Source organism: Mustela nivalis, assembly GCF_964662115.1.
Source record: "Mustela nivalis genome assembly, chromosome: X".
NCBI lineage: Eukaryota > Metazoa > Chordata > Mammalia > Carnivora > Mustelidae > Mustela > Mustela nivalis.
The window spans coordinates 35448227-35460843 of NC_139040.1; the positions used below are offsets into that span (position 1 = coordinate 35448227).

Genomic DNA, 12617 nt, shown 5'->3' on the forward strand with positions numbered 1-12617 from the left:
TTTGTTGCCTTTCTTTGACAGAATTGCATCTCCAGGATGACTTTAATCAGATAATATTTTTATCATTAAAATCTTTATTGAACACTTAGTACATGGCCCTATGGGATTACAAAGAGGTCTTGAACCATTATGATTTTAGTGAGGAAGAAAAGACATGCTCCAAACCACCTATAATAAAAATACAATAGAGAAAATATCAAAATGTCTAAATGTCCCCATTTAATCCCAATTCACTCTCACTCCTAGGATTGCTCTGTACTTCCTTTACCTATATCATCCTTCTAGACTTTTCCACTGGGCTCTCTGGAACCAGAACCTCAAGGTAAGCAAACTCTCTGACATGGTCAACTTCACATAACACTCCTTTGCTTAGCTGAAACCTGGCTCGGCTATAAGCCTCCTCTTTCTCCTCAAGCTCCCTCAAGAGAGGGCTGCTCATTTCCTTATGTCTCAGAAGTCATACAACCATAATTGCTTTTATTGTCCCCATTTTAGATATGAGAAAACTGAGGCTCAGAGAGGCCAAGTAACTTGCCCCAGATCACACAGCTGGTAAGAGGCATTGGAACTGAGCTAGGACTGATTAGAGTATTACACACTTTGTCACCACACTAGACAACCTTTCAAATCTTCTATAATCCTCCATCATCTCATTGTTTGTTGCTAATAGTGAAACATCAGAAAAATAATACACTTTAACAATTATTTTAGAATCAGGTACTTTCCTAGAGTACCTGATGCAAGTGCGTCATGTTTCTGTAGGGGCAGCAGGGATTACTCAGGCTCATTTTATGTTCTAGCAGCACCTGTTACACACCCACTCTGTTTTCTTGGAACCAAATTTTGTCATCAGCCATCTAATTACAGTCTGGAGGCCAATTTTTGTCTGATAGAATATCTGCCAGAAGCCATGTGGAAGCTGGAACCAGGAGAGGTCAAAAGAGACATAACCAGGAGAGCTATATGAGCAGAGCCTGGGACAATGCTGTTAACTAGCAGCATTCCTTAGTCTTTCCCAGCACTCCAGTGTGCTGCAATTGAGCTACAGGTTTGCCAATATATTGATGATATATGGATCCCTTAGTCTCAAAGCCCCAATGCTAACTGCCTCTGAATGCTAGAACTCTCATTTTTTTAAAGACTTTATTTATTTATTTGACAGAGAGAGAGAGATCACAAGTAGGCAGAGAGGCAGGCAGAGAGAGAGGGAGAAGCAGGCTCCCCGCTAGGCAGAGCCCGATTCGGGGCGCGATCCCAGGATCCTGCGATCATGACCTGAGCCGAAGGCAGAGGCTTTAACCCACTGAGCCACCCAGGTGCCTCACAACTCTCATTTTTTACACCAAGATTCCACAGAAATATATTTTTACTTATGCCACAGTTACAGTACAGATGTTTGGAAAGCCCTGAGCTTGAAGCTGGCTAAACTGACATTCTGATTGCCAAAGATTTTGTGCCTTGTATTCAATGTATAACCCCTTCTTTTCTCCTGGTCTGCTATGATATCAGCTCCTCAGGCTGCCTTTCAGAGAGTCTGAGAGAGTCAGGCATGAGAAATGTGGAAGAGAAGCATAATCCACCACAGTGAAGTATAGTGATGGCACCCAAGGTGACCTCGTGTCCAGCTTTTTAGAACCATTTCAGCTCTCTTGATAAATATTTTGTTCAGCATGCAAGAGAGATGCATGAGCAAAAATTGACTTATGGACAAATAGACGAACCTTTCTAAAATACATGTGTCAGTCAGATCAGCCCTGATCAGATAGGGCCTGAGATCTTAGAGATTACCCAAACACAAATGAAGTTATAAAGAAATATATATATAGGGAAACAGTTTTGGAAGGCTACATATCAAAATGTCAACAGTAATATTTTCATGTTTTTAAAATTTCTTCAGGTCGGGGCACCTAGGTGGAAGGCTCAGTGGGTTAAGCATCCAATTGGTGATTCTAGCTCAGGTCATGATCTCAGGGTTGTAAGATGGAGCCCTGCATGGGCCCCACACTCAGTGGGGAGTCTGCTTGAGATTCTCTACCTCTGCCCTTCCTTCCACGTACTCTTGCACATATGCACTCTCTCTTAAATCAATAAATAAATTTCAAATCAAATAAATAAAGTACAGAAAAGCCTGAAAATTTTTTAAATAAAATTTCTTCAGGCTTTTCTCTACTTTTTCATTTACTTTAACATTGAGTATTCATTTTCCTACAATAAAAAATAATAGCAGTAAAGCTATTTCTATTTTGAAGAATGCCACAACAAATAAAATATTACATGACTTGGGTACATTCAAACCTCACTTAAACTCAGGTTTCTTATAAAATAAGGATAATACCAGTGCCTTACAGATTGTTATAAAGATCAAAAGAAATAGTAGCAGATACATAGCAGGAACTCAAAAAATTTTTTCTTTAAGCAAACAAAGAACCCCCTCTGAAAGAAGAGTGTCAGGAACATAAATATGAGATTGTTTCTGCAAAAAAATAAAAACAATGGAAGTCCCTGAATTCAGGGTCAAACTGCTAAGGTTTTGTGCCCCTAGAGGTCAGGAAAAAGCAGTAGATGAAGGAACATAGGTAGAATGAGGAACCTTATTCTGAAGGAAGAAAGTTACCTAAATTCTATTAAAACATTTTGCCATGCCATTGTTCACTCCTGTGTTGCTTTAACTCCTCTGTTTTCTGTTTTTCTGGAGATATAGAAGACTGAATAGACCTAACGGAGTCCTCAGGTATGTCAATGGAAGATCCACCTTGTGAGATGTAAATCTAACACACAGGTGGGCATCTGCCCTTTTTGGTACTGACCATAATGATCCATGATTCTCTAAGTACACACAGGATTTGGTTCAAACCAATCTGACCAATTCACCTGAAAACTCATGATCTGTGGTATATTTTTTTGCTCAAAGGAAGTTTGCCTTATCTCATTATTTCTTGTCAGGTACACAAAGATAGAGACTTTCCATGTATTTACCTTTAAACAAAAGAAATCAAGTAAGACAACAGAGTAGGGAATGCCTGTCAATCCAAATTCAGAAGATAAGCAACCACAGCAGAAGACAAATGGACTCAGAAAGTCATCACAAAACAAAAAAGATAATGTTACTTATGTATAGGAATTACTGTGTATCAAGTCCTGTTCATACTTAACATACACCAACTCATTTAGTCTTCACACAACTTCATGGGGTAGGTACTTTTACTATCCCATTTTACAGATAAAGAAACTGAAGCATAGACTCACTCAGGTAATCCAGGTAATAAGTGGTAGAATCAGACAGCCTAACTGCTAGGTTCTCCTTATAAAGCACAGCACTATATCACCTTTCTAGGGCACAAAACACTTTCAAGCACACGCTGAAGTTAATCTGAATAAAAGAGTCATGGGAATAAAAGGCACAGCATAAGGGATACAGTCAGTGGTACTTTAATAGCATCATATGGTGACAGATGGTAGCTACACTTGTGGTGAGCACAGCAATTATGTTGTACACCTGAAACTGATGTAACATTGTGTGTCTGACATACTCCAATAAGAAGAGAGAGAGAAAGAGAGAGAAAGAAACCCCTGATGTGTTCCTTCTGAATTTATCCAAGAAGTTTTTCTTTCAAATGCCCATCTTTATCCCTACTTACTTACCTCCTCTTACTTACCCATAATTACTGACACTTAGGAACTCAAAACAAAACAAAACAAATTTCAGCAGAACATAGCCTCCAGCAGGTTCTGAAAACTAACCTCTTACTTCTTCCCTGCCTTCTCATTTACCTGCACTCACTGGATCTTGTGCCCTGGGTAGTTTGCCAATACACACACAAAAAATGTCCTGTGTATACTACTCTTGCTCCTCCTGCCAATTCAGTCCATTCAAGAACATGGTGTTTTATAGGAAGTGAGAAAAAGAACTGAAAAAATTAAATACCCAAAAAATATACTGTACTCTATCTTTCCATTCCCAGTTAGTGGACTCAGAGGCTACACTGGCACTTGGAGTGTTTTTAGTGAGTAGCACCTCTGAAAGACATTGCTGAGTAATATAGATTGGTAAACCATTACTAATCAATGCTTTTGTCAAGAACATTATATTAATTATTCATTAGAGCTTTTAAGAAAGGGCTGATCCGGGGTACCTGGGTGGCTCAGTGGGTTAAAGCCTCTGCCTGTGGCTTAAGGCATGATCCCACCATCCTGGGATTGAGCCCTGCATCGGGCTCTCTGCTCAGTGGGGAGCCTGCTTCCCTCTCTCTCTCTCTGCCTGCCTCTCTGCCTACTTGGGATCTCTGTCAAAAAAATAAATAAAATCTTAAAAAAAAAAAAAAAAAGGAAGAGCTTATCCTTTGGATGGAGGAGGTATCCACAAGTCAATTATTCCTCAGGTTGCAAATCTCCTTAATCTCCTTCCTCCTGAAAAGTGCTGCATTTTTTTATATGAATTGATTTTAGTGAACGTATGTTCCATGTTTAAAGAATATGTTCTCCATTAATGGTATTAGAGTGGAAGGCAAAGTGCTGGCATTCCTTGACAATAAGAAACAAACAAACAAACCTTAGGAGGTCCCTGACATTACACTGCAAGATCCAACCATCTGGGAGCTGGAAGAGCACCTAAAGACAGAGAAAGAATCATTCAGTGTTTTCCAAAAGGGCTTCCCTGGCTGTTGCCTGACTGAGCAGAAGTAATAGAAAGCTAAAGTAATAGAAATGTGATAGAAATAAAAACACAAAGTAATGAAAACTACAGCAAATGAACTAGAACCAACAATATTAAAAAAATAAAAGACAGCAGATTTAAGCCAGTGGGCTCTGTCAGTAGGGAATGGGATTTCATATTGGGAGTGGCCCAGCAGGAGACAGATGATTTAAGTTGAGTGGGTTCAATCAATCCAATTCCCTAAGGACTTGCTGGGGTCCATCTATGTACCTAGCTTTACTTCCAGAGCCAGGGAGGAGGGAAGACTGGAGGTGGGATATGAAGAGAGGATTAGAGAAGAAGAAACAAGGAGAAAAAAAGTCCTTTCCTTCAATCAATGGACCATTTAGTTGCAAGAAAGAAGACACACTGACATTAGACAAAGGATAAGTTCATGCCAATCTATAAACAAGTGTTGGATAAGATGGTGCGAACTACTGTATTTTCTCAAGACTAAGACCTGTGTATTTCTTTTGCCTTTTCAATGCTTCTGAAAAAGAAGGCTGTCTTTGAGTTACTATGTGCATTTCATATAGTGTTTCTTTTTTTTTTGTCTGAAAAACTATTTTTAAAAGCAATGGTACATCTTAGAATGACAGAAATATGGTATTTGTGCTCTGATTCCTTGAAATGGGAACAATCTAGTATGAGGGATAGTATCTGGTCAGGTACCTGAACACATTAGAATGAGGCAAAGAAGGCACTGCTGTGTGGATAATGGGAAGGGACAGACACACAACCTGAACAATGCCAGAGACAGGAAGAAATGTGGTCTCACATAGGAAGGGGAGCCCAGCTGGAAATGAAGATGTTTACAAGACTAACAGGAGATCAAGCAGAAGAAACAGGTGGGCCTTGCTCTTTTTAGGAGACCTACATTATGAGGTATCCTATAACCAAACTGCTATGGTCAGGAAATGAGCTAATTGAGGAAGGCACCCTGAGGTCAGTCAGGAGGGTGAGCATTTGAGAGGCAGTTAGTTGTAAGGAAACAGGAACAGGAAGTGAGGAACCAGACCAGAGTCAGAAAGGAGGGGGACTATCCCAACAGGAAAGGGTAGGCTGGAAGCAGATTATAGACAGATTTTTAGATTTAGATAAAGATAGTGGGACTCAGTCCCCTCTGGACAACAGGCATAACCAACAGCTACCAGAGTGACATGTCCTCTCTATGCCCCGCTGGGTCATCTGTAAGCTGCCAAAGGCTAGCAAGTATAAGGGGAAGACAGAGAGAAACAGGACTTACTTATCCCATTATTATATGGTCATAGCAACTGACTGGAGTGGAGAGCTTTGACTTACCTAATACTTTCTTCCAGAAAAGAGTTTGTTTTTTCCCCAGCCAAAAAGCTTAACAGCCATTGGGAACATCAGCAGGATGGTTATGGAGGCAAGGACAGCTAAGGTCAAACCACCATTTCCAGGAAGGACCCTAAGTAGAGGTCAGAACTGGAGGTCAGGGACTTGGATGCCTGCAAGGAGGGTCTCCCACACCCCCCTCTTCCCATCAGCTGCCTCAAGAAGTATCATGAACTCTAGCCACATGAGGCTACTTGCAATCAGTGGAAATCACACAGGCTTTGGGATAGACTGCCTGGTTTCATTCCAGCTCCACCACTTATTAATTGGCTTCCCATAGACAAATCACTCCACCCCCCATCCCTGCACCTGAGTTTCCTTAATTATAAAACTTAGACCGATTTTACCAATGAGATGACTGAGGTTTCAAAAGGATGCATGTTAATTTTATATCCTTCACCAAACTATCTCCCATGACTGCAGAGAGAGTAAACTAGTTGCCCCATTCTCAAAGTCTGCATGGAGTTTGCTTTCTCTCTCTCTCTCATTCTCTCTGCCCTTCCCCCCACTCATGTGCTTGCTCGCTCTCTCTCTCAAAAAAAAAAAATTAATTAAATTAAATAAATTAAAAGGCAGCTTTAAGATTAGGTATTATTATTCATCTCCAACCTACAGTTGAAGAAATTGAGGCTCAGAGAGCTTATATGTCTTTTCCAAGATCACACAGTTAGTACTTTACTTGAGTGAATCTGACTCCAGAGTTCACGCACACAATTTCTGCTCCAAATGTGTCCATCATTAGAAGCAGTATCTGGTTGTGCTATGAAAGGCTTTGTCCTCAAGGAAAAGAAACGAAGATCTCAAGGGTTCCTCGGTAGAATGGTGGGAGGTACTTTGTAAAATGAGTAAGATGCTGCCCACTCTACCTATGGTAAGTGCTGCCCCTTGCCACAGTACTCAGAAAACAGGTTTGCAAAAATCTGACCCAAGGAATAATACATTGGAACCTCATGTCAACCCTCTAAGGTACATAGGACTGCCATTATTATTCCCATTTCACAGAGTTAAGGATGGTGGATCTCGGGAAAGTTAAGTGATTTGCCCAAGGTCACAAAGACAAGAATTTGACAGAGCCAATGTTCAAATGCAGGATTTCTGGCTGGAGTCTACACATTTGTGTTCTTTCTACAATTTCATGCTGTGCTTTGTACAGTTCCCCATGTGCTGTGGATGCTCAACAAATAATCAATGACATCTACTGCCTGGCTCCTGACCAAGAGTAGAACACAGTGAAACTGTGCTCCATGCATCTTAAAACATGGGAATATAAAGAACAGATAAATGAAGAGAAGTGTAAAGTGTGTGCCAGGTGCTTAGTATTCATCATTTAGCATCAGCAGCGGGCGTCAACGTTGAGGCAATTCTATTTTCAGATGCCGCTAAATAAATTCATCTCCTTTCCCTGGTATGACAATAATAGTAATAAATTCTTCTGACTTTTCAAGATGAAACTCTGTCTCCTTACACTCCTCTGAAGCAGAAAATACTAAGCAAAATTGGAGCAAAATCAGCAGGAGAAATTCTTGAATAAACTACATTTAGGGGAGGCTTGTCTACTTCAGATGGCAAAGGACATGAAATGAATCCATGCATTTCTGAGATGGAATCAATGACAATTAACCATAATAAAGGTCTCCTAGTAGATGAGTACTAAAGTCACTTTTTGCCCTGAGGTTTACCCTTTCCCATAAATTTTTTTAAAATATTTATTCATTTGAGAGAGAGAGAAAAAAAAAGAGAGAGAGAGAGAGAGCATGAGCAGGAGGGGCAGAGGGAAAGGGAGAATCTCAAGCAGACTCATGTTGAGCATGGAGCCTGACACGGGGCTCAATCTCACAACCCTGAGATGACAACCCTGGGGTCACAACCCTGAGATCATGACCCAAGTGGAAACCAAGTGTCAGAGGCCCAGCTAACTGTGTCACCCAGGCGCTCCATCTCTCCCATATAATTTTATCTAAAGGACTATTTCAGTTTAACCAGGACAGGTTAGGCCTCATAGAAAATAGCGGTAGTAGAAAGTACTGTGGGCAGGAGTTTCTTATTTTTTTTTATAAACATATATTTTTATCCCCAGGGGTACAGGTCTGTGAATCACCAGGTTTACACACTTCACAGCACTCACCAAAGCACATACCCTCCCCAATGTCCATAATCCCACCCCCTTCTCCCAAACCCCTCCCCCCAGCAACCCTCAATTTGTTTTGTGAGATTAAGAGTCACTTATGGTTTGTCTCCCTCCCAATCCCATCTTGTTTCATTTATTCTTCTCCTACCCACTTAAGCCCCCATGTTGCATCACCACTTCCTCATATCAGGGAGATCATATGATAGTTGTCTTTCTCTGCTTGACTTATTTCGCTAAGCATGATACGCTCTAGTTCCATCTATGTTGTCGCAAATGGCAAGATTTCATTTCTTTTGATGGCTGCATAGTATTCCATTGTGTATATATACCACATCTTCTTGATCCATTCATCTGTTGATGGACATCTAGGTTCTTTCCATAGTTTGGCTATTGTGGACATTGCTGCTATAAACATTCAGGTGCACATGCCCCTTTGGATCACTACATTTGTATCTTTAGGGTAAATACCCAATAGTGCAATTGCTGGGTCATAGGGCAGTTCTATTTTCAACATTTTGAGGAACCTCCATGCTGTTTTCCAGAGTGGCTGCACCAGCTTGCATTCCCACCAACAGTGTAGGAGGGTTCCCCTTTCTCCGCATCCTCGCCAGCATCTGTCATTTCCTGACTTGTTGATTTTAGCCATTCTGACTGGTGTGAGGTGATATCGCATTGTGGTTTTGATTTGTATTTCCCTGATGCTGAGTGATGTGGAGCACTTTTTCATGTGTCTGTTGGCCATCTGGATGTCTTCTTTGCAGAAATGTCTGGTCATGTCCTCTGGGCAGGAGTTTCTAAACCAAATTCTATCACTAAAAATGTCAGGCAAATTATTTCTCCTCTCCTAAATGGGAAATGTTGCCAGGTTAATGTTTTTTTCAATTGGAAAATGATTGACAGTTTTTATCAGTTTTAGAACCAATCATGCAAACACTGTCCCTATGATATCCATCCCCAAAACTAATCCACTAATGAGAAGAGTGGGAAAAAATAGAAAGGAGAATTTTCCTAGATGCTATGAGCAGAAAACCTGCCTCCTTGTTTTAAAGTTGTTTAAAAATCCACAGTGATTTTCTTCAGTCAGGATTGATACAAAGTGAAATAATTGAAATAATTTTTCATACAGTTGTAATTGTTGTTTTAAGTTTTTATTTGAATTCCAGTTAGTGAACATACAGTGTAATATTATTATTGTTTTGTTATTATTGTTAAACCAGATTGATTTGGTTAATTAAAGATCATATACCTGTGATATAATTGTCTAAAATTTCTTTTCAAAAGCTTTTCTTTTTAAAAATTTTTTGTTATGTTATGTTAGTCACCATACAGTACATTATTAGTTTCTGATGTAGTGTTCCATGACTCATTGTTTGTGTCTAACACCCAGTGCTCCATGTAATTTGTGCCCTCCTCAATACCCATCACTGGGCCAACCCATTCCCCCCCCTTTAAATCCCTTTAAAACCTTCAGTTGGTTTCCCAGAGTCCATAATCTCTCATGATTCATCTCCCCTTCTCATTCCCCCCCCTTCATTTTTCCTTTCCTTCTCCTAATGTCCTCCATGCTATTCCTTATGTTCTAGAAATAAGTGAAACCATAAGATAATTGACTTTCTCTTCTTGACTTATTTCACTTAGCATAATCTCCAGCTATTTCTAAAACTCTATCCTGTTGAAGCTAATTATAAAAGTTGCTGGTTATAAGGAAATGACCCTAGCAAGTCATGTTTGCAAGTGGAAGAAAAAGTGTTAATCAGAAAGGTGAGGGGGATATTCAAATGGATTTTCCCTCGAAAGAAAGAAAGGAAGGAGGGAGGGAGACAGAGAGACAGGGAGGGAGGGAAGGAAGGAAGGAATGGAGGGAGGGAACAGCAACTTGGCAGAGTAATCCTGGCAAGCACGAGGCCTCATGGTCCTCTGAACCACATCAAACCAGGTTGTCTTCTTTGGTCCATAGAAAGGAAGGAAATAAAAGGTTAAATGTGAGGGCATGCATTTGACAACAAGCTGTGTAATGTTTTTTTTTTTTTATGTTTTTTTCCTGTTTCTTTTTTTAAATTAATTTATTTATTTTCAGAAAAACAGTATTCATTATTTTTTCACCATGTTTAATGATTTTTTAGGCAGAAATACTCTAGTTGGTTTTTGCAACTCCACTGTTAAGAAATTCCAGCACTAAAGTTCCAAGAGTCTTTCATATGAATTAGCTTGAAGATAGGATTCAGCATAGATTCTAAATTTCACTGATGTCTGGGGCAAATTTCAGGGTAATTAAGCTATAACTTATAATGGTTAAGGATTAATAAGGAATCATATTGTATCTCCATGTTTAGTACTTGCTCTGAATAATTAAACTATCTGTGCTATGATTAGTTGTTTTAAAGACCTATAACTAGAGATAAGACATAGACACAGATATTGTAAAGGAAAGCTGTAAAAAATAATAGCTGTAACTGGACCTCAAAGAACATATGCCTGTTCAAATACTCTAGACCAAAGAATCAAGGTATATACTACCTACCTAATGTCAGAAGAGCAGGATCAGGTATAGACGGATGGATAACGTTTTTAATACTCGCATTTTCAAGCTTTAGGTCACAACAGAAATGTCACATTCACAATTTATATTTAGTCTCTAAATTGAAAATGTAAAGATCAATTAAACTGATTGAAATATTGCACTAAAATCCATTAACAAGATTTTAAATGATTGAAAGTGAGGAACTTGTCTTCTGCTTATTGTGTTTCCCCCAGTAGTGACAAGCATGATCTTGGGCTCATGGTAGGCATCAATTACATAACTAGTAAGTGATTGGGTATAGTAGAGGAGAGTCTTAGATTCGCTAGTTGGCTGTTTGGTTTCTCTTTAGAAGCTGCTCTCTCTCCATGAAAATTATCAAATTAACATTAAGAGGAGACCATGAATTTGCAATTAAGAGTGAAGAGACCAGGCAAGAATACAGCTTGCCAAATGAAGCAAGAATGTTAATTTTAGTTTCTCTTGGGGCTTACATAAAGAGAATCAGAGAGTGGAGGGTAATCTTTGCCTCTTGGATCCAGTCTACTGGACACATCTCACTGTTTTTTGTAGCTCAACATACCAAGTCATAACATTCTCTCACCACACAAAAATCACCTTCCCTTAGATATCTATCTCTGCCATTGATATTCCATTCTCCTAGTCCTCCAGGCTGAAAACCATGGTAAACATAAAATTTGTCATCCAAATCAGGACACTTAAGAGCAAAAGGGGGAGCTGTTAAAAATAATGCCAAGATAACTGGTTTAAACCAGAGCCTAGGGTCACCCTTTTCACATGACTCTTCCTCATCCTTTTCCAGATAGTAAATCATGTCACTTTTTCCTTCCACATTTATTAGACCAATGCTCTCTGATTCCAGACTAATTCAACCTTAATTCATTGTACCAGCTTGATATTCCTTAAAGCACCTTTTCAGCATGTTATTTCTCTGTTGAAGTCATCAAGGTCTAACACATTTACTGTCAGAAATACAAAGTCTGAAGGTCCGTGGATAGTTTTCTTTCCCTCTCCCCCCCTTTTTTTACTGAGGCATAATTGACATATACCACAATATTAGTCTCAAGTGTACAGTATAATGCTTCAATACACATACATATTGCAAAATGATCACCACAAAAAGTCTAGTTACCACCCATCACTGTACATAGTTACACAATTTTTTTGTTGTCATGAGAACTTTTAAGTTTTACTCTCTTTGCAAGCTTCAAATATTCAATACAGTTTTTAACCATAGTATCCATGCTATATATTACACCCCCCCCCATGACATCGATTTTGTAACTAGAAATTTGTCCTTTTTGACCCTCTTCACCCATTTTACCCACTCCCATCCCCCATCTCTGGCAACCATCAATCTGTTCTCTGTATCTATGAGCTTGTTTGTGTTACTGTTTTTGTTGTTGCTTTTTAGATTCCATATAGAGGTAAGATCACACAGGTGTGCCTGGGTGTCTCAGCTGGATTAGCGTCAGACTTTTTTTTATTTTAGCTCTAATCATGATCTCAGGGTCCTGGTGGTGAACCCTGTGTCAGGGTCCATGATCAGCAAGGAGTCTGCCTCAGGATTCTTTCTCTGTCTGTCACTCCCCCTGCTCACTGTCCCTCTCTCTATAAGTAAATAAGTAAATAAATAAATATATATATTTTTAAGTGAGATCATACAGTAATTGTCTTTCTCTGTCTGAATTATTTCACTTAGCATGATGCCCTCAAGGTCCACCCATGTTGTTGCCAATGATAAAATTTCATTCTCTTTATGGCTAAGTGATGTTCCATTGTATATGTATACCATACTTTCCTTATCCATTCATCCATCAATGAACACTTAGTTTGCTTCCATATCTCAGCTATTATAAACAATGCTTCAATGAACATGGGGGTGTATATATCTTTTG

The 12617-nt window shown here is 39.4% G+C and overlaps 1 protein-coding gene across 5 annotated transcripts in view; it reads right to left on the reverse strand.

Annotated features, from left to right (window-relative positions):
• Positions 1-12617, reverse strand: part of RTL4 (retrotransposon Gag like 4) — a 365948-nt gene that overhangs the window by 276622 nt on the left and 76709 nt on the right. For 2 of the 5 annotated variants that reach the window (XM_082716422.1, XM_082716420.1), the window contains exons 2-3: positions 5996-6125; positions 4550-4608 (exon numbers count right to left, since the gene is read on the reverse strand). The exons of 2 other annotated variants lie outside the window; for them this stretch is intronic. The gene's annotated coding sequence lies outside the window, so the exon portion shown is untranslated. The remainder of the gene's footprint in view (positions 1-4549; positions 4609-5995; positions 6126-12617) is intronic. One more of the 5 variants, XM_082716424.1, reaches the window with a different exon arrangement.